Genomic DNA, 19,239 nt, shown 5'->3' on the forward strand with positions numbered 1-19,239 from the left:
TGCTCAGCACATAGCCAAAATTAAACAAGTCCCATTAAACAACGAGCGATTGGAAACAGAAAGGTGAAAAGTAGAATGGCTTCAACTTTCAGTGCTTGAACAAATCTGCTCTCGTAGTGAAATGTAATGCAACTCCATTTAATTACTGTGCAAAGCATTGTCAAGTTTTTCTCCAACCTGGTTCTGATCATATGCCATTCTGTTTGAGAGTGTAGTTCCCGCCTTCTGATCCTTCCATGAAAAGCAGCACCGCATTTGCATTCCTTGCGCAGGTTTGCCCGGTTCAAAGACAGGGAAGAAGCTGATGCTCTGGTATCACAGCGCACCACGGATTCCTGAACTAGTCTGTCTGTCAAATGTACCCCCAAAGTCGTCTCTGAAAGACCTCATTTGGAAGCTGTCTGTCGTTATTCAACGTACGAGAGTTGGCACCAGAGGTCCTGAATCATGTTTTGGAGCAGTTCGCACGGAAGTGGCTCATTCAATCAGCAACAGCAATGAAAGAAATTACACTCTCAGAGGAACCTCTGGACCTATGCTTTCACAGCGTCGCTAGTATTAAGGTGCGCCCCGAGATCTAAGCCACGTTGGAAGTGAGACGGAGGAATCGACAGAGAGGCTACAGAATGACATCGCATCCATTTGGATTTCTTTAAATCACTGACGAGCAGGAAAATGTAAACGGGGAGGGCGAGTGGGGAAGTGAGGCAGTAGCAGCTCTGGTGAAATTCCTTCTTTGTGATTGGCTCAGCAACCAGAGACGTGAAGGTGACTCAGGCGTGAGAGCTCTTCACATCGAGAACAAAAAGCACTCAAGGGCAGTTAGCACCTCTTCCGGAGAGTGGGGTGGGGTGAGGTAATTCCCTTTTGACTTCTCTGACTATGTTCAGAAACTGCCTTTTAGATTGAGGTGAACAGAGACTGCATTTCTTAAAAGCACCATGGAATTTATCAAACTTTATTGTGTCGCTTCCTTTCGATTCCCACACAGGTTTCCAACTCAGTTGGTATCCATGTGGCTCATATCCAGGTGTGAACATCTCTGCAGCGAATTGCACGGTTAAGGCAAAAAGGCAAGGAAAGTGGCATCTCGAATTGGCTCCGAGGTCAGAGCATCCTCGCAATGTGATCTGTCGTTCTCGGATTGCAATGCTACCTCCGGTTTTAGGGTGGAGAACATTCTTTGGGACTCTTATTCTGCAAGATAGACACAGTGACTGAAACTATGCTGCACGTTATGATTTGGAACACGGGCTGCTCTGCTTTGTGCATTTTCCCTGTAGTCCGGTGTGTTTCATGTTCCGTGTAAACGTGAAAGTTGTCCTGTTTCGAGCAATGGGTGAAATCATTTATCAATGCAAGAATCGAAATTGCAGTCATGTCAAGCAGCTCATGGTAATTTGACCAAATCATAACCGATCGTGTGTTCTCACGCACTCACAGATGCATTTGGAGCTGAAAAGAGTCTGAGAAGATCGACTCAGCTTTCCATTGATTTTTGTCTGGATTGATGGGTATCATTATCTGCTGCGAAATTGTCATTGTAGCCGGGCACATCCCAGCAGCTGTGCGAGTCGGAGAGGGATCATGGAACCCTTTTAACGTGACTTTGCATCTGTTGTTTTGCAGGAGCACAATTGGAAGTGCAAGAAAATTGGCAGCGCTAGTGGCTGGCTGGTAGTGTGGCCGAGCGGTCTAAGGCGCTGGATTTAAGCTCCAGTCTCTGACAGAGGCGTGGGTTCGAATCCCACCGCTGCCATTTCTGCTGACCTTCTCCAATCGCGCAGCTGGTTGAAATGCTGTTTCGACCCCTGCTGCGTTTCTGTTTAAAACAGAAGCGAAATGGGTTTGCTTCCCGGGCAATTAATTGTGGTGTGTGAAAGTGCCGAATTTAGCGAAGCGTCTGTGCTGTCATGATCGTGTTCGCCTCCCGCAGCTCTTCTGTTGCTTTACGTTCCAGGCGAGTTGAATTTTAATGGAATCGAATGGAGACTGTTATTTCATCGCTGTTGTGAAACAAAGTACTACGGTGACTCGACTCGTCGTTATTTGGTTTTCTGGCCAATGAAAAAATCGTTCCAATGAATTTCGATGTCATATGTTATTGAATTTCTCCCATTTCCTTCATCTCCGTCCTGGAGACATCGGAAGGGAAAGGTAATCTAGCCGAGACTGTGATTGGTGAAATTCACTTTTTATGGCCCATTCTTATTATGTTCTTTCTTTCTCTCTTTTCAGCATTGTCCGGGAAGTGGTGGTGCACTCAGGCTCCTGTATGTTTGAAAGAGTAGTTTGGAATTGCCCTGTTGTTAGTTGTGAGATTACTTTATGGCTCATGCCCCGGACTGTCTCACATTTAGCATTCATGCTCGCTGTGTCTGGAAATACATTTGGTTTGCCAGTTTTGTTTGTGTTCCGTGTTAAATGCTTTCCGTTTTGCGATTCTCTCAATAAATTACGAGTTAACAGGGTTTCTGAGGTAACTTCCAGCTGCAAAAATCCTGAACTGAGAATCTGGGAAAATTTCCCAGAGTATGGTCAGTCGGAGCAAAAGTAAGGAAGTCGTTCGTTTCTGCAGCGATTCACAATGCTACCGTTCCCGTGAGCAGTCGAACAGGCTATATGATTGTGCCGCAGACTGCGACGGCAAGCTCCGCTAAAGAGTGATCCTTTAATGCCGGTGTAAGCAACACAACGTTATTAGGGCACACCGCGTGGAAACAGATACTTCGGTGTATCTCGTCCATGCTCAGCACATAGCCAAAATTAAACAAGTCCCATTAAACAACGAGCGATTGGAAACAGAAAGGTGAAAAGTAGAATGGCTTCAACTTTCAGTGCTTGAACAAATCTGCTCTCGTAGTGAAATGTAATGCAACTCCATTTAATTACTGTGCAAAGCATTGTCAAGTTTTTCTCCAACCTGGTTCTGATCATATGCCATTCTGTTTGAGAGTGTAGTTCCCGCCTTCTGATCCTTCCATGAAAAGCAGCACCGCATTTGCATTCCTTGCGCAGGTTTGCCCGGTTCAAAGACAGGGAAGAAGCTGATGCTCTGGTATCACAGCGCACCACGGATTCCTGAACTAGTCTGTCTGTCAAATGTACCCCCAAAGTCGTCTCTGAAAGACCTCATTTGGAAGCTGTCTGTCGTTATTCAACGTACGAGAGTTGGCACCAGAGGTCCTGAATCATGTTTTGGAGCAGTTCGCACGGAAGTGGCTCATTCAATCAGCAACAGCAATGAAAGAAATTACACTCTCAGAGGAACCTCTGGACCTATGCTTTCACAGCGTCGCTAGTATTAAGGTGCGCCCCGAGATCTAAGCCACGTTGGAAGTGAGACGGAGGAATCGACAGAGAGGCTACAGAATGACATCGCATCCATTTGGATTTCTTTAAATCACTGACGAGCAGGAAAATGTAAACGGGGAGGGCGAGTGGGGAAGTGAGGCAGTAGCAGCTCTGGTGAAATTCCTTCTTTGTGATTCGCTCAGCAACCAGAGACGTGAAGGTGACTCAGGCGTGAGAGCTCTTCACATCGAGAACAAAAAGCACTCACGGGCAGTTAGCACCTCTTCCGGAGAGTGGGGTGGGGTGAGGTAATTCCCTTTTGACTTCTCTGACTATGTTCAGAAACTGCCTTTTAGATTGAGGTGAACAGAGACTGCATTTCTTAAAAGCACCATGGAATTTATCAAACTTTATTGTGTCGCTTCCTTTCGATTCCCACACAGGTTTCCAACTCAGTTGGTATCCATGTGGCTCATATCCAGGTGTGAACATCTCTGCAGCGAATTGCACGGTTAAGGCAAAAAGGCAAGGAAAGTGGCATCTCGAATTGGCTCCGAGGTCAGAGCATCCTCGCAATGTGATCTGTCGTTCTCGGATTGTAATGCTACCTCCGGTTTTAGGGTGGAGAACATTCTTTGGGACTCTTATTCTGCAAGACAGACACAGTGACTGAAACTATGCTGCACGTTATGATTTGGAACACGGGCTGCTCAGCTTTGTGCATTTTCCCTGTAGTCCGGTGTGTTTCATGTTCCGTGTAAACGTGAAAGTTGTCCTGTTTCGAGCAATGGGTGAAATCATTTATCAATGCAAGAATCGAAATTGCAGTCATGTCAAGTAGCTCATGGTAATTTGACCAAATCATAACCGATCGTGTGTTCTCACGCACTCACAGATGCATTTGGAGCTGAAAAGAGTCTGAGAAGATCGACTCAGCTTACCATTGATTTTTGTCTGGATTGATGGGTATCATTATCTGCTGCGAAATTGTCATTGTAGCCGGGCACATCCCAGCAGCTGTGCGAGTCGGAGAGGGATCATGGAACCCTTTTAACGTGACTTTGCATCTGTTGTTTTGCAGGAGCACAATTGGAAGTGCAAGAAAATTGGCAGCGCTAGTGGCTGGCTGGTAGTGTGGCCGAGCGGTCTAAGGCGCGGGATTTAAGCTCCAGTCTCTGACAGAGGCGTGGGTTCGAATCCCACCGCTGCCATTTCTGCTGACCTTCTCCAATCGCGCAGCTGGTTGAAATGCTGTTTCGACCCCTGCTGCGTTTCTGTTTAAAACAGAAGCGAAATGGGTTTGCTTCCCGGGCAATTAATTGTGGTGTGTGAAAGTGCCGAATTTGGCGAAGCGTCTGTGCTGTCATGATCGTGTTCGCTTCCCGCAGCTCTTCTGTTGCTTTACGTTCCAGGCGAGTTGAATTTTAATGGAATCGAATGGAGACTGTTATTTCATCGCTGTTGTGAAACAAAGTACTACGGTGACTCGACTCGTCGTTATTTGGTTTTCTGGCCAATGAAAAAATCGTTCCAATGAATTTCGATGTCATATGTTATTGAATTTCTCCCATTTCCTTCATCTCCGTCCTGGAGACATCGGAAGGGAAAGGTAATCTAGCCGAGACTGTGATTGGTGAAATTCACTTTTTATGGCCCATTCTTATTATGTTCTTTCTTTCTCTCTTTTCAGCATTGTCCGGGAAGTGGTGGTGCACTCAGGCTCCTGTATGTTTGAAAGAGTAGTTTGGAATTGCCCTGTTGTTAGTTGTGAGATTACTTTATGGCTCATGCCCCGGACTGTCTCACATTTAGCATTCATGCTCGCTGTGTCTGGAAATACATTTGGTTTGCCAGTTTTGTTTGTGTTCCGTGTTAAATGCTTTCCGTTTTGCGATTCTCTCAATAAATTACGAGTTAACAGGGTTTCTGAGGTAACTTCCAGCTGCAAAAATCCTGAACTGAGAATCTGGGAAAATTTCCCAGAGTATGGTCAGTCGGAGCAAAAGTAAGGAAGTCGTTCGTTTCTGCAGCGATTCACAATGCTACCGTTCCCGTGAGCAGTCGAACAGGCTATATGATTGTGCCGCAGACTGCGACGGCAAGCTCCGCTAAAGAGTGATCCTTTAATGCCGGTGTAAGCAATACAACGTTATTAGGGCACACCGCGTGGAAACAGATACTTCGGTGTATCTCGTCCATGCTCAGCACATAGCCAAAATTAAACAAGTCCCATTAAACAACGAGCGATTGGAAACAGAAAGGTGAAAAGTAGAATGGCTTCAACTTTCAGTGCTTGAACAAATCTGCTCTCGTAGTGAAATGTAATGCAACTCCATTTAATTACTGTGCAAAGCATTGTCAAGTTTTTCTCCAACCTGGTTCTGATCATATGCCATTCTGTTTGAGAGTGTAGTTCCCGCCTTCTGATCCTTCCATGAAAAGCAGCACCGCATTTGCATTCCTTGCGCAGGTTTGCCCGGTTCAAAGACAGGGAAGAAGCTGATGCTCTGGTATCACAGCGCACCACGGATTCCTGAACTAGTCTGTCTGTCAAATGTACCCCCAAAGTCGTCTCTGAAAGACCTCATTTGGAAGCTGTCTGTCGTTATTCAACGTACGAGAGTTGGCACCAGAGGTCCTGAATCATGTTTTGGAGCAGTTCGCACGGAAGTGGCTCATTCAATCAGCAACAGCAATGAAAGAAATTACACTCTCAGAGGAACCTCTGGACCTATGCTTTCACAGCGTCGCTAGTATTAAGGTGCGCCCCGAGATCTAAGCCACGTTGGAAGTGAGACGGAGGAATCGACAGAGAGGCTACAGAATGACATCGCATCCATTTGGATTTCTTTAAATCACTGACGAGCAGGAAAATGTAAACGGGGAGGGCGAGTGGGGAAGTGAGGCAGTAGCAGCTCTGGTGAAATTCCTTCTTTGTGATTCGCTCAGCAACCAGAGACGTGAAGGTGACTCAGGCGTGAGAGCTCTTCACATCGAGAACAAAAAGCACTCACGGGCAGTTAGCACCTCTTCCGGAGAGTGGGGTGGGGTGAGGTAATTCCCTTTTGACTTCTCTGACTATGTTCAGAAACTGCCTTTTAGATTGAGGTGAACAGAGACTGCATTTCTTAAAAGCACCATGGAATTTATCAAACTTTATTGTGTCGCTTCCTTTCGATTCCCACACAGGTTTCCAACTCAGTTGGTATCCATGTGGCTCATATCCAGGTGTGAACATCTCTGCAGCGAATTGCACGGTTAAGGCAAAAAGGCAAGGAAAGTGGCATCTCGAATTGGCTCCGAGGTCAGAGCATCCTCGCAATGTGATCTGTCGTTCTCGGATTGTAATGCTACCTCCGGTTTTAGGGTGGAGAACATTCTTTGGGACTCTTATTCTGCAAGACAGACACAGTGACTGAAACTATGCTGCACGTTATGATTTGGAACACGGGCTGCTCAGCTTTGTGCATTTTCCCTGTAGTCCGGTGTGTTTCATGTTCCGTGTAAACGTGAAAGTTGTCCTGTTTCGAGCAATGGGTGAAATCATTTATCAATGCAAGAATCGAAATTGCAGTCATGTCAAGTAGCTCATGGTAATTTGACCAAATCATAACCGATCGTGTGTTCTCACGCACTCACAGATGCATTTGGAGCTGAAAAGAGTCTGAGAAGATCGACTCAGCTTACCATTGATTTTTGTCTGGATTGATGGGTATCATTATCTGCTGCGAAATTGTCATTGTAGCCGGGCACATCCCAGCAGCTGTGCGAGTCGGAGAGGGATCATGGAACCCTTTTAACGTGACTTTGCATCTGTTGTTTTGCAGGAGCACAATTGGAAGTGCAAGAAAATGGGCAGCGCTAGTGGCTGGCTGGTAGTGTGGCCGAGCGGTCTAAGGCGCTGGATTTAAGCTCCCGTCTCTGACAGAGGCGTGGGTTCGAATCCCACCGCTGCCATTTCTGCTGACCTTCTCCAATCGCGCAGCTGGTTGAAATGCTGTTTCGACCCCTGCTGCGTTTCTGTTTAAAACAGAAGCGAAATGGGTTTGCTTCCCGGGCAATTAATTGTGGTGTGTGAAAGTGCCGAATTTGGCGAAGCGTCTGTGCTGTCATGATCGTGTTCGCTTCCCGCAGCTCTTCTGTTGCTTTACGTTCCAGGCGAGTTGAATTTTAATGGAATCGAATGGAGACTGTTATTTCATCGCTGTTGTGAAACAAAGTACTACGGTGACTCGACTCGTCGTTATTTGGTTTTCTGGCCAATGAAAAAATCGTTCCAATGAATTTCGATGTCATATGTTATTGAATTTCTCCCATTTCCTTCATCTCCGTCCTGGAGACATCGGAAGGGAAAGGTAATCTAGCCGAGACTGTGATTGGTGAAATTCACTTTTTATGGCCCATTCTTATTATGTTCTTTCTTTCTCTCTTTTCAGCATTGTCCGGGAAGTGGTGGTGCACTCAGGCTCCTGTATGTTTGAAAGAGTAGTTTGGAATTGCCCTGTTGTTAGTTGTGAGATTACTTTATGGCTCATGCCCCGGACTGTCTCACATTTAGCATTCATGCTCGCTGTGTCTGGAAATACATTTGGTTTGCCAGTTTTGTTTGTGTTCCGTGTTAAATGCTTTCCGTTTTGCGATTCTCTCAATAAATTACGAGTTAACAGGGTTTCTGAGGTAACTTCCAGCTGCAAAAATCCTGAACTGAGAATCTGGGAAAATTTCCCAGAGTATGGTCAGTCGGAGCAAAAGTAAGGAAGTCGTTCGTTTCTGCAGCGATTCACAATGCTACCGTTCCCGTGAGCAGTCGAACAGGCTATATGATTGTGCCGCAGACTGCGACGGCAAGCTCCGCTAAAGAGTGATCCTTTAATGCCGGTGTAAGCAATACAACGTTATTAGGGCACACCGCGTGGAAACAGATACTTCGGTGTATCTCGTCCATGCTCAGCACATAGCCAAAATTAAACAAGTCCCATTAAACAACGAGCGATTGGAAACAGAAAGGTGAAAAGTAGAATGGCTTCAACTTTCAGTGCTTGAACAAATCTGCTCTCGTAGTGAAATGTAATGCAACTCCATTTAATTACTGTGCAAAGCATTGTCAAGTTTTTCTCCAACCTGGTTCTGATCATATGCCATTCTGTTTGAGAGTGTAGTTCCCGCCTTCTGATCCTTCCATGAAAAGCAGCACCGCATTTGCATTCCTTGCGCAGGTTTGCCCGGTTCAAAGACAGGGAAGAAGCTGATGCTCTGGTATCACAGCGCACCACGGATTCCTGAACTAGTCTGTCTGTCAAATGTACCCCCAAAGTCGTCTCTGAAAGACCTCATTTGGAAGCTGTCTGTCGTTATTCAACGTACGAGAGTTGGCACCAGAGGTCCTGAATCATGTTTTGGAGCAGTTCGCACGGAAGTGGCTCATTCAATCAGCAACAGCAATGAAAGAAATTACACTCTCAGAGGAACCTCTGGACCTATGCTTTCACAGCGTCGCTAGTATTAAGGTGCGCCCCGAGATCTAAGCCACGTTGGAAGTGAGACGGAGGAATCGACAGAGAGGCTACAGAATGACATCGCATCCATTTGGATTTCTTTAAATCACTGACGAGCAGGAAAATGTAAACGGGGAGGGCGAGTGGGGAAGTGAGGCAGTAGCAGCTCTGGTGAAATTCCTTCTTTGTGATTGGCTCAGCAACCAGAGACGTGAAGGTGACTCAGGCGTGAGAGCTCTTCACATCGAGAACAAAAAGCACTCAAGGGCAGTTAGCACCTCTTCCGGAGAGTGGGGTGGGGTGAGGTAATTCCCTTTTGACTTCTCTGACTATGTTCAGAAACTGCCTTTTAGATTGAGGTGAACAGAGACTGCATTTCTTAAAAGCACCATGGAATTTATCAAACTTTATTGTGTCGCTTCCTTTCGATTCCCACACAGGTTTCCAACTCAGTTGGTATCCATGTGGCTCATATCCAGGTGTGAACATCTCTGCAGCGAATTGCACGGTTAAGGCAAAAAGGCAAGGAAAGTGGCATCTCGAATTGGCTCCGAGGTCAGAGCATCCTCGCAATGTGATCTGTCGTTCTCGGATTGCAATGCTACCTCCGGTTTTAGGGTGGAGAACATTCTTTGGGACTCTTATTCTGCAAGATAGACACAGTGACTGAAACTATGCTGCACGTTATGATTTGGAACACGGGCTGCTCTGCTTTGTGCATTTTCCCTGTAGTCCGGTGTGTTTCATGTTCCGTGTAAACGTGAAAGTTGTCCTGTTTCGAGCAATGGGTGAAATCATTTATCAATGCAAGAATCGAAATTGCAGTCATGTCAAGCAGCTCATGGTAATTTGACCAAATCATAACCGATCGTGTGTTCTCACGCACTCACAGATGCATTTGGAGCTGAAAAGAGTCTGAGAAGATCGACTCAGCTTTCCATTGATTTTTGTCTGGATTGATGGGTATCATTATCTGCTGCGAAATTGTCATTGTAGCCGGGCACATCCCAGCAGCTGTGCGAGTCGGAGAGGGATCATGGAACCCTTTTAACGTGACTTTGCATCTGTTGTTTTGCAGGAGCACAATTGGAAGTGCAAGAAAATGGGCAGCGCTAGTGGCTGGCTGGTAGTGTGGCCGAGCGGTCTAAGGCGCTGGATTTAAGCTCCAGTCTCTGACAGAGGCGTGGGTTCGAATCCCACCGCTGCCATTTCTGCTGACCTTCTCCAATCGCGCAGCTGGTTGAAATGCTGTTTCGACCCCTGCTGCGTTTCTGTTTAAAACAGAAGCGAAATGGGTTTGCTTCCCGGGCAATTAATTGTGGTGTGTGAAAGTGCCGAATTTAGCGAAGCGTCTGTGCTGTCATGATCGTGTTCGCCTCCCGCAGCTCTTCTGTTGCTTTACGTTCCAGGCGAGTTGAATTTTAATGGAATCGAATGGAGACTGTTATTTCATCGCTGTTGTGAAACAAAGTACTACGGTGACTCGACTCGTCGTTATTTGGTTTTCTGGCCAATGAAAAAATCGTTCCAATGAATTTCGATGTCATATGTTATTGAATTTCTCCCATTTCCTTCATCTCCGTCCTGGAGACATCGGAAGGGAAAGGTAATCTAGCCGAGACTGTGATTGGTGAAATTCACTTTTTATGGCCCATTCTTATTATGTTCTTTCTTTCTCTCTTTTCAGCATTGTCCGGGAAGTGGTGGTGCACTCAGGCTCCTGTATGTTTGAAAGAGTAGTTTGGAATTGCCCTGTTGTTAGTTGTGAGATTACTTTATGGCTCATGCCCCGGACTGTCTCACATTTAGCATTCATGCTCGCTGTGTCTGGAAATACATTTGGTTTGCCAGTTTTGTTTGTGTTCCGTGTTAAATGCTTTCCGTTTTGCGATTCTCTCAATAAATTACGAGTTAACAGGGTTTCTGAGGTAACTTCCAGCTGCAAAAATCCTCAACTGAGAATCTGGGAAAATTTCCCAGAGTATGGTCAGTCGGAGCAAAAGTAAGGAAGTCGTTCGTTTCTGCAGCGATTCACAATGCTACCGTTCCCGTGAGCAGTCGAACAGGCTATATGATTGTGCCGCAGACTGCGACGGCAAGCTCCGCTAAAGAGTGATCCTTTAATGCCGGTGTAAGCAACACAACGTTATTAGGGCACACCGCGTGGAAACAGATACTTCGGTGTATCTCGTCCATGCTCAGCACATAGCCAAAATTAAACAAGTCCCATTAAACAACGAGCGATTGGAAACAGAAAGGTGAAAAGTAGAATGGCTTCAACTTTCAGTGCTTGAACAAATCTGCTCTCGTAGTGAAATGTAATGCAACTCCATTTAATTACTGTGCAAAGCATTGTCAAGTTTTTCTCCAACCTGGTTCTGATCATATGCCATTCTGTTTGAGAGTGTAGTTCCCGCCTTCTGATCCTTCCATGAAAAGCAGCACCGCATTTGCATTCCTTGCGCAGGTTTGCCCGGTTCAAAGACAGGGAAGAAGCTGATGCTCTGGTATCACAGCGCACCACGGATTCCTGAACTAGTCTGTCTGTCAAATGTACCCCCAAAGTCGTCTCTGAAAGACCTCATTTGGAAGCTGTCTGTCGTTATTCAACGTACGAGAGTTGGCACCAGAGGTCCTGAATCATGTTTTGGAGCAGTTCGCACGGAAGTGGCTCATTCAATCAGCAACAGCAATGAAAGAAATTACACTCTCAGAGGAACCTCTGGACCTATGCTTTCACAGCGTCGCTAGTATTAAGGTGCGCCCCGAGATCTAAGCCACGTTGGAAGTGAGACGGAGGAATCGACAGAGAGGCTACAGAATGACATCGCATCCATTTGGATTTCTTTAAATCACTGACGAGCAGGAAAATGTAAACGGGGAGGGCGAGTGGGGAAGTGAGGCAGTAGCAGCTCTGGTGAAATTCCTTCTTTGTGATTGGCTCAGCAACCAGAGACGTGAAGGTGACTCAGGCGTGAGAGCTCTTCACATCGAGAACAAAAAGCACTCAAGGGCAGTTAGCACCTCTTCCGGAGAGTGGGGTGGGGTGAGGTAATTCCCTTTTGACTTCTCTGACTATGTTCAGAAACTGCCTTTTAGATTGAGGTGAACAGAGACTGCATTTCTTAAAAGCACCATGGAATTTATCAAACTTTATTGTGTCGCTTCCTTTCGATTCCCACACAGGTTTCCAACTCAGTTGGTATCCATGTGGCTCATATCCAGGTGTGAACATCTCTGCAGCGAATTGCACGGTTAAGGCAAAAAGGCAAGGAAAGTGGCATCTCGAATTGGCTCCGAGGTCAGAGCATCCTCGCAATGTGATCTGTCGTTCTCGGATTGCAATGCTACCTCCGGTTTTAGGGTGGAGAACATTCTTTGGGACTCTTATTCTGCAAGATAGACACAGTGACTGAAACTATGCTGCACGTTATGATTTGGAACACGGGCTGCTCTGCTTTGTGCATTTTCCCTGTAGTCCGGTGTGTTTCATGTTCCGTGTAAACGTGAAAGTTGTCCTGTTTCGAGCAATGGGTGAAATCATTTATCAATGCAAGAATCGAAATTGCAGTCATGTCAAGCAGCTCATGGTAATTTGACCAAATCATAACCGATCGTGTGTTCTCACGCACTCACAGATGCATTTGGAGCTGAAAAGAGTCTGAGAAGATCGACTCAGCTTTCCATTGATTTTTGTCTGGATTGATGGGTATCATTATCTGCTGCGAAATTGTCATTGTAGCCGGGCACATCCCAGCAGCTGTGCGAGTCGGAGAGGGATCATGGAACCCTTTTAACGTGACTTTGCATCTGTTGTTTTGCAGGAGCACAATTGGAAGTGCAAGAAAATGGGCAGCGCTAGTGGCTGGCTGGTAGTGTGGCCGAGCGGTCTAAGGCGCTGGATTTAAGCTCCAGTCTCTGACAGAGGCGTGGGTTCGAATCCCACCGCTGCCATTTCTGCTGACCTTCTCCAATCGCGCAGCTGGTTGAAATGCTGTTTCGACCCCTGCTGCGTTTCTGTTTAAAACAGAAGCGAAATGGGTTTGCTTCCCGGGCAATTAATTGTGGTGTGTGAAAGTGCCGAATTTAGCGAAGCGTCTGTGCTGTCATGATCGTGTTCGCCTCCCGCAGCTCTTCTGTTGCTTTACGTTCCAGGCGAGTTGAATTTTAATGGAATCGAATGGAGACTGTTATTTCATCGCTGTTGTGAAACAAAGTACTACGGTGACTCGACTCGTCGTTATTTGGTTTTCTGGCCAATGAAAAAATCGTTCCAATGAATTTCGATGTCATATGTTATTGAATTTCTCCCATTTCCTTCATCTCCGTCCTGGAGACATCGGAAGGGAAAGGTAATCTAGCCGAGACTGTGATTGGTGAAATTCACTTTTTATGGCCCATTCTTATTATGTTCTTTCTTTCTCTCTTTTCAGCATTGTCCGGGAAGTGGTGGTGCACTCAGGCTCCTGTATGTTTGAAAGAGTAGTTTGGAATTGCCCTGTTGTTAGTTGTGAGATTACTTTATGGCTCATGCCCCGGACTGTCTCACATTTAGCATTCATGCTCGCTGTGTCTGGAAATACATTTGGTTTGCCAGTTTTGTTTGTGTTCCGTGTTAAATGCTTTCCGTTTTGCGATTCTCTCAATAAATTACGAGTTAACAGGGTTTCTGAGGTAACTTCCAGCTGCAAAAATCCTCAACTGAGAATCTGGGAAAATTTCCCAGAGTATGGTCAGTCGGAGCAAAAGTAAGGAAGTCGTTCGTTTCTGCAGCGATTCACAATGCTACCGTTCCCGTGAGCAGTCGAACAGGCTATATGATTGTGCCGCAGACTGCGACGGCAAGCTCCGCTAAAGAGTGATCCTTTAATGCCGGTGTAAGCAACACAACGTTATTAGGGCACACCGCGTGGAAACAGATACTTCGGTGTATCTCGTCCATGCTCAGCACATAGCCAAAATTAAACAAGTCCCATTAAACAACGAGCGATTGGAAACAGAAAGGTGAAAAGTAGAATGGCTTCAACTTTCAGTGCTTGAACAAATCTGCTCTCGTAGTGAAATGTAATGCAACTCCATTTAATTACTGTGCAAAGCATTGTCAAGTTTTTCTCCAACCTGGTTCTGATCATATGCCATTCTGTTTGAGAGTGTAGTTCCCGCCTTCTGATCCTTCCATGAAAAGCAGCACCGCATTTGCATTCCTTGCGCAGGTTTGCCCGGTTCAAAGACAGGGAAGAAGCTGATGCTCTGGTATCACAGCGCACCACGGATTCCTGAACTAGTCTGTCTGTCAAATGTACCCCCAAAGTCGTCTCTGAAAGACCTCATTTGGAAGCTGTCTGTCGTTATTCAACGTACGAGAGTTGGCACCAGAGCTCCTGAATCATGTTTTGGAGCAGTTCGCACGGAAGTGGCTCATTCAATCAGCAACAGCAATGAAAGAAATTACACTCTCAGAGGAACCTCTGGACCTATGCTTTCACAGCGTCGCTAGTATTAAGGTGCGCCCCGAGATCTAAGCCACGTTGGAAGTGAGACGGAGGAATCGACAGAGAGGCTACAGAATGACATCGCATCCATTTGGATTTCTTTAAATCACTGACGAGCAGGAAAATGTAAACGGGGAGGGCGAGTGGGGAAGTGAGGCAGTAGCAGCTCTGGTGAAATTCCTTCTTTGTGATTCGCTCAGCAACCAGAGACGTGAAGGTGACTCAGGCGTGAGAGCTCTTCACATCGAGAACAAAAAGCACTCACGGGCAGTTAGCACCTCTTCCGGAGAGTGGGGTGGGGTGAGGTAATTCCCTTTTGACTTCTCTGACTATATTCAGAAACTGCCTTTTAGATTGAGGTGAACAGAGACTGCATTTCTTAAAAGCACCATGGAATTTATCAAACTTTATTGTGTCGCTTCCTTTCGATTCCCACACAGGTTTCCAACTCAGTTGGTATCCATGTGGCTCATATCCAGGTGTGAACATCTCTGCAGCGAATTGCACGGTTAAGGCAAAAAGGCAAGGAAAGTGGCATCTCGAATTGGCTCCGAGGTCAGAGCATCCTCGCAATGTGATCTGTCGTTCTCGGTTTGTAATGCTACCTACGGTTTTAGGGTGGAGAACATTCTTTGGGACTCTTATTCTGCAAGACAGACACAGTGACTGAAACTATGCTGCACGTTATGATTTGGAACACGGGCTGCTCAGCTTTGTGCATTTTCCCTGTAGTCCGGTGTGTTTCATGTTCCGTGTAAACGTGAAAGTTGTCCTGTTTCGAGCAATGGGTGAAATCATTTATCAATGCAAGAATCGAAATTGCAGTCATGTCAAGTAGCTCATGGTAATTTGACCAAATCATAACCGATCGTGTGTTCTCACGCACTCACAGATGCATTTGGAGCTGAAAAGAGTCTGAGAAGATCGACTCAGCTTTCCATTGATTTTTGTCTGGATTGATGGGTATCATTATCTGCTGCGAAATTCTGTTTAAAACAGAAGCGAAATGGGTTTGCTTCCCGGGCAATTAATTGTGGTGTGTGAAAGTGCCGAATTTAGCGAAGCGTCTGTGCTGTCATGATCGTGTTCGCCTCCCGCAGCTCTTCTGTTGCTTTACGTTCCAGGCGAGTTGAATTTTAATGGAATCGAATGGAGACTGTTATTTCATCGCTGTTGTGAAACAAAGTACTACGGTGACTCGACTCGTCGTTATTTGGTTTTCTGGCCAATGAAAAAATCGTTCCAATGAATTTCGATGTCATATGTTATTGAATTTCTCCCATTTCCTTCATCTCCGTCCTGGAGACATCGGAAGGGAAAGGTAATCTAGCCGAGACTGTGATTGGTGAAATTCACTTTTTATGGCCCATTCTTATTATGTTCTTTCTTTCTCTCTTTTCAGCATTGTCCGGGAAGTGGTGGTGCACTCAGGCTCCTGTATGTTTGAAAGAGTAGTTTGGAATTGCCCTGTTGTTAGTTGTGAGATTACTTTATGGCTCATGCCCCGGACTGTCTCACATTTAGCATTCATGCTCGCTGTGTCTGGAAATACATTTGGTTTGCCAGTTTTGTTTGTGTTCCGTGTTAAATGCTTTCCGTTTTGCGATTCTCTCAATAAATTACGAGTTAACAGGGTTTCTGAGGTAACTTCCAGCTGCAAAAATCCTGAACTGAGAATCTGGGAAAATTTCCCAGAGTATGGTCAGTCGGAGCAAAAGTAAGGAAGTCGTTCGTTTCTGCAGCGATTCACAATGCTACCGTTCCCGTGAGCAGTCGAACAGGCTATATGATTGTGCCGCAGACTGCGACGGCAAGCTCCGCTAAAGAGTGATCCTTTAATGCCGGTGTAAGCAACACAACGTTATTAGGGCACACCGCGTGGAAACAGATACTTCGGTGTATCTCGTCCATGCTCAGCACATAGCCAAAATTAAACAAGTCCCATTAAACAACGAGCGATTGGAAACAGAAAGGTGAAAAGTAGAATGGCTTCAACTTTCAGTGCTTGAACAAATCTGCTCTCGTAGTGAAATGTAATGCAACTCCATTTAATTACTGTGCAAAGCATTGTCAAGTTTTTCTCCAACCTGGTTCTGATCATATGCCATTCTGTTTGAGAGTGTAGTTCCCGCCTTCTGATCCTTCCATGAAAAGCAGCACCGCATTTGCATTCCTTGCGCAGGTTTGCCCGGTTCAAAGACAGGGAAGAAGCTGATGCTCTGGTATCACAGCGCACCACGGATTCCTGAACTAGTCTGTCTGTCAAATGTACCCCCAAAGTCGTCTCTGAAAGACCTCATTTGGAAGCTGTCTGTCGTTATTCAACGTACGAGAGTTGGCACCAGAGGTCCTGAATCATGTTTTGGAGCAGTTCGCACGGAAGTGGCTCATTCAATCAGCAACAGCAATGAAAGAAATTACACTCTCAGAGGAACCTCTGGACCTATGCTTTCACAGCGTCGCTAGTATTAAGGTGCGCCCCGAGATCTAAGCCACGTTGGAAGTGAGACGGAGGAATCGACAGAGAGGCTACAGAATGACATCGCATCCATTTGGATTTCTTTAAATCACTGACGAGCAGGAAAATGTAAACGGGGAGGGCGAGTGGGGAAGTGAGGCAGTAGCAGCTCTGGTGAAATTCCTTCTTTGTGATTCGCTCAGCAACCAGAGACGTGAAGGTGACTCAGGCGTGAGAGCTCTTCACATCGAGAACAAAAAGCACTCACGGGCAGTTAGCACCTCTTCCGGAGAGTGGGGTGGGGTGAGGTAATTCCCTTTTGACTTCTCTGACTATGTTCAGAAACTGCCTTTTAGATTGAGGTGAACAGAGACTGCATTTCTTAAAAGCACCATGGAATTTATCAAACTTTATTGTGTCGCTTCCTTTCGATTCCCACACAGGTTTCCAACTCAGTTGGTATCCATGTGGCTCATATCCAGGTGTGAACATCTCTGCAGCGAATTGCACGGTTAAGGCAAAAAGGCAAGGAAAGTGGCATCTCGAATTGGCTCCGAGGTCAGAGCATCCTCGCAATGTGATCTGTCGTTCTCGGATTGTAATGCTACCTCCGGTTTTAGGGTGGAGAACATTCTTTGGGACTCTTATTCTGCAAGACAGACACAGTGACTGAAACTATGCTGCACGTTATGATTTGGAACACGGGCTGCTCAGCTTTGTGCATTTTCCCTGTAGTCCGGTGTGTTTCATGTTCCGTGTAAACGTGAAAGTTGTCCTGTTTCGAGCAATGGGTGAAATCATTTATCAATGCAAGAATCGAAATTGCAGTCATGTCAAGTAGCTCATGGTAATTTGACCAAATCATAACCGATCGTGTGTTCTCACGCACTCACAGATGCATTTGGAGCTGAAAAGAGTCTGAGAAGATCGACTCAGCTTACCATTGATTTTTGTCTGGATTGATGGGTATCATTATCTGCTGCGAAATTGTCATTGTAGCCGGGCACATCCCAGCAGCTGTGCGAGTCGGAGAGGGATCATGGAACCCTTTTAACGTGACTTTGCATCTGTTGTTTTGCAGGAGCACAATTGGAAGTGCAAGAAAATTGGCAGCGCTAGTGGCTGGCTGGTAGTGTGGCCGAGCGGTCTAAGGCGCGGGATTTAAGCTCCAGTCTCTGACAGAGGCGTGGGTTCGAATCCCACCGCTGCCATTTCTGCTGACCTTCTCCAATCGCGCAGCTGGTTGAAATGCTGTTTCGACCCCTGCTGCGTTTCTGTTTAAAACAGAAGCGAAATGGGTTTGCTTCCCGGGCAATTAATTGTGGTGTGTGAAAGTGCCGAATTTGGCGAAGCGTCTGTGCTGTCATGATCGTGTTCGCTTCCCGCAGCTCTTCTGTTGCTTTACGTTCCAGGCGAGTTGAATTTTAATGGAATCGAATGGAGACTGTTATTTCATCGCTGTTGTGAAACAAAGTACTACGGTGACTCGACTCGTCGTTATTTGGTTTTCTGGCCAATGAAAAAATCGTTCCAATGAATTTCGATGTCATATGTTATTGAATTTCTCCCATTTCCTTCATCTCCGTCCTGGAGACATCGGAAGGGAAAGGTAATCTAGCCGAGACTGTGATTGGTGAAATTCACTTTTTATGGCCCATTCTTATTATGTTCTTTCTTTCTCTCTTTTCAGCATTGTCCGGGAAGTGGTGGTGCACTCAGGCTCCTGTATGTTTGAAAGAGTAGTTTGGAATTGCCCTGTTGTTAGTTGTGAGATTACTTTATGGCTCATGCCCCGGACTGTCTCACATTTAGCATTCATGCTCGCTGTGTCTGGAAATACATTTGGTTTGCCAGTTTTGTTTGTGTTCCGTGTTAAATGCTTTCCGTTTTGCGATTCTCTCAATAAATTACGAGTTAACAGGGTTTCTGAGGTAACTTCCAGCTGCAAAAATCCTGAACTGAGAATCTGGGAAAATTTCCCAGAGTATGGTCAGTCGGAGCAAAAGTAAGGAAGTCGTTCGTTTCTGCAGCGATTCACAATGCTACCGTTCCCGTGAGCAGTCGAACAGGCTATATGATTGTGCCGCAGACTGCGACGGCAAGCTCCGCTAAAGAGTGATCCTTTAATGCCGGTGTAAGCAATACAACGTTATTAGGGCACACCGCGTGGAAACAGATACTTCGGTGTATCTCGTCCATGCTCAGCACATAGCCAAAATTAAACAAGTCCCATTAAACAACGAGCGATTGGAAACAGAAAGGTGAAAAGTAGAATGGCTTCAACTTTCAGTGCTTGAACAAATCTGCTCTCGTAGTGAAATGTAATGCAACTCCATTTAATTACTGTGCAAAGCATTGTCAAGTTTTTCTCCAACCTGGTTCTGATCATATGCCATTCTGTTTGAGAGTGTAGTTCCCGCCTTCTGATCCTTCCATGAAAAGCAGCACCGCATTTGCATTCCTTGCGCAGGTTTGCCCGGTTCAAAGACAGGGAAGAAGC

The 19,239-nt window shown here is 45.9% G+C and overlaps 6 non-coding genes across 6 annotated transcripts; all 6 read left to right on the plus strand.

Annotated features, from left to right (window-relative positions):
* Positions 1-1,676: 1,676 nt before the first annotated feature.
* On the plus strand, positions 1,677-1,759 carry trnal-uaa (transfer RNA leucine (anticodon UAA)). The gene has a single exon. It is a non-coding gene; the product is annotated as a tRNA-Leu (tRNA).
* A 2,663-nt stretch (positions 1,760-4,422) lies between these two features.
* trnal-uaa (transfer RNA leucine (anticodon UAA)) lies at positions 4,423-4,505 on the plus strand. Its single transcript has one exon. It is a non-coding gene; the product is annotated as a tRNA-Leu (tRNA).
* A 2,663-nt stretch (positions 4,506-7,168) lies between these two features.
* trnal-uaa (transfer RNA leucine (anticodon UAA)) lies at positions 7,169-7,251 on the plus strand. Its single transcript has one exon. It is a non-coding gene; the product is annotated as a tRNA-Leu (tRNA).
* Positions 7,252-9,914: 2,663 nt separating this feature from the next.
* On the plus strand, positions 9,915-9,997 carry trnal-uaa (transfer RNA leucine (anticodon UAA)). The gene has a single exon. It is a non-coding gene; the product is annotated as a tRNA-Leu (tRNA).
* A 2,663-nt stretch (positions 9,998-12,660) lies between these two features.
* Positions 12,661-12,743, plus strand: trnal-uaa (transfer RNA leucine (anticodon UAA)). The gene has a single exon. It is a non-coding gene; the product is annotated as a tRNA-Leu (tRNA).
* Positions 12,744-17,867: 5,124 nt separating this feature from the next.
* Positions 17,868-17,950, plus strand: trnal-uaa (transfer RNA leucine (anticodon UAA)). Its single transcript has one exon. It is a non-coding gene; the product is annotated as a tRNA-Leu (tRNA).
* Positions 17,951-19,239: the final 1,289 nt, after the last annotated feature.

Source organism: Chiloscyllium punctatum, chromosome 41, assembly GCF_047496795.1.
Source record: "Chiloscyllium punctatum isolate Juve2018m chromosome 41, sChiPun1.3, whole genome shotgun sequence".
NCBI classification, from domain to species: domain Eukaryota; kingdom Metazoa; phylum Chordata; class Chondrichthyes; order Orectolobiformes; family Hemiscylliidae; genus Chiloscyllium; species Chiloscyllium punctatum.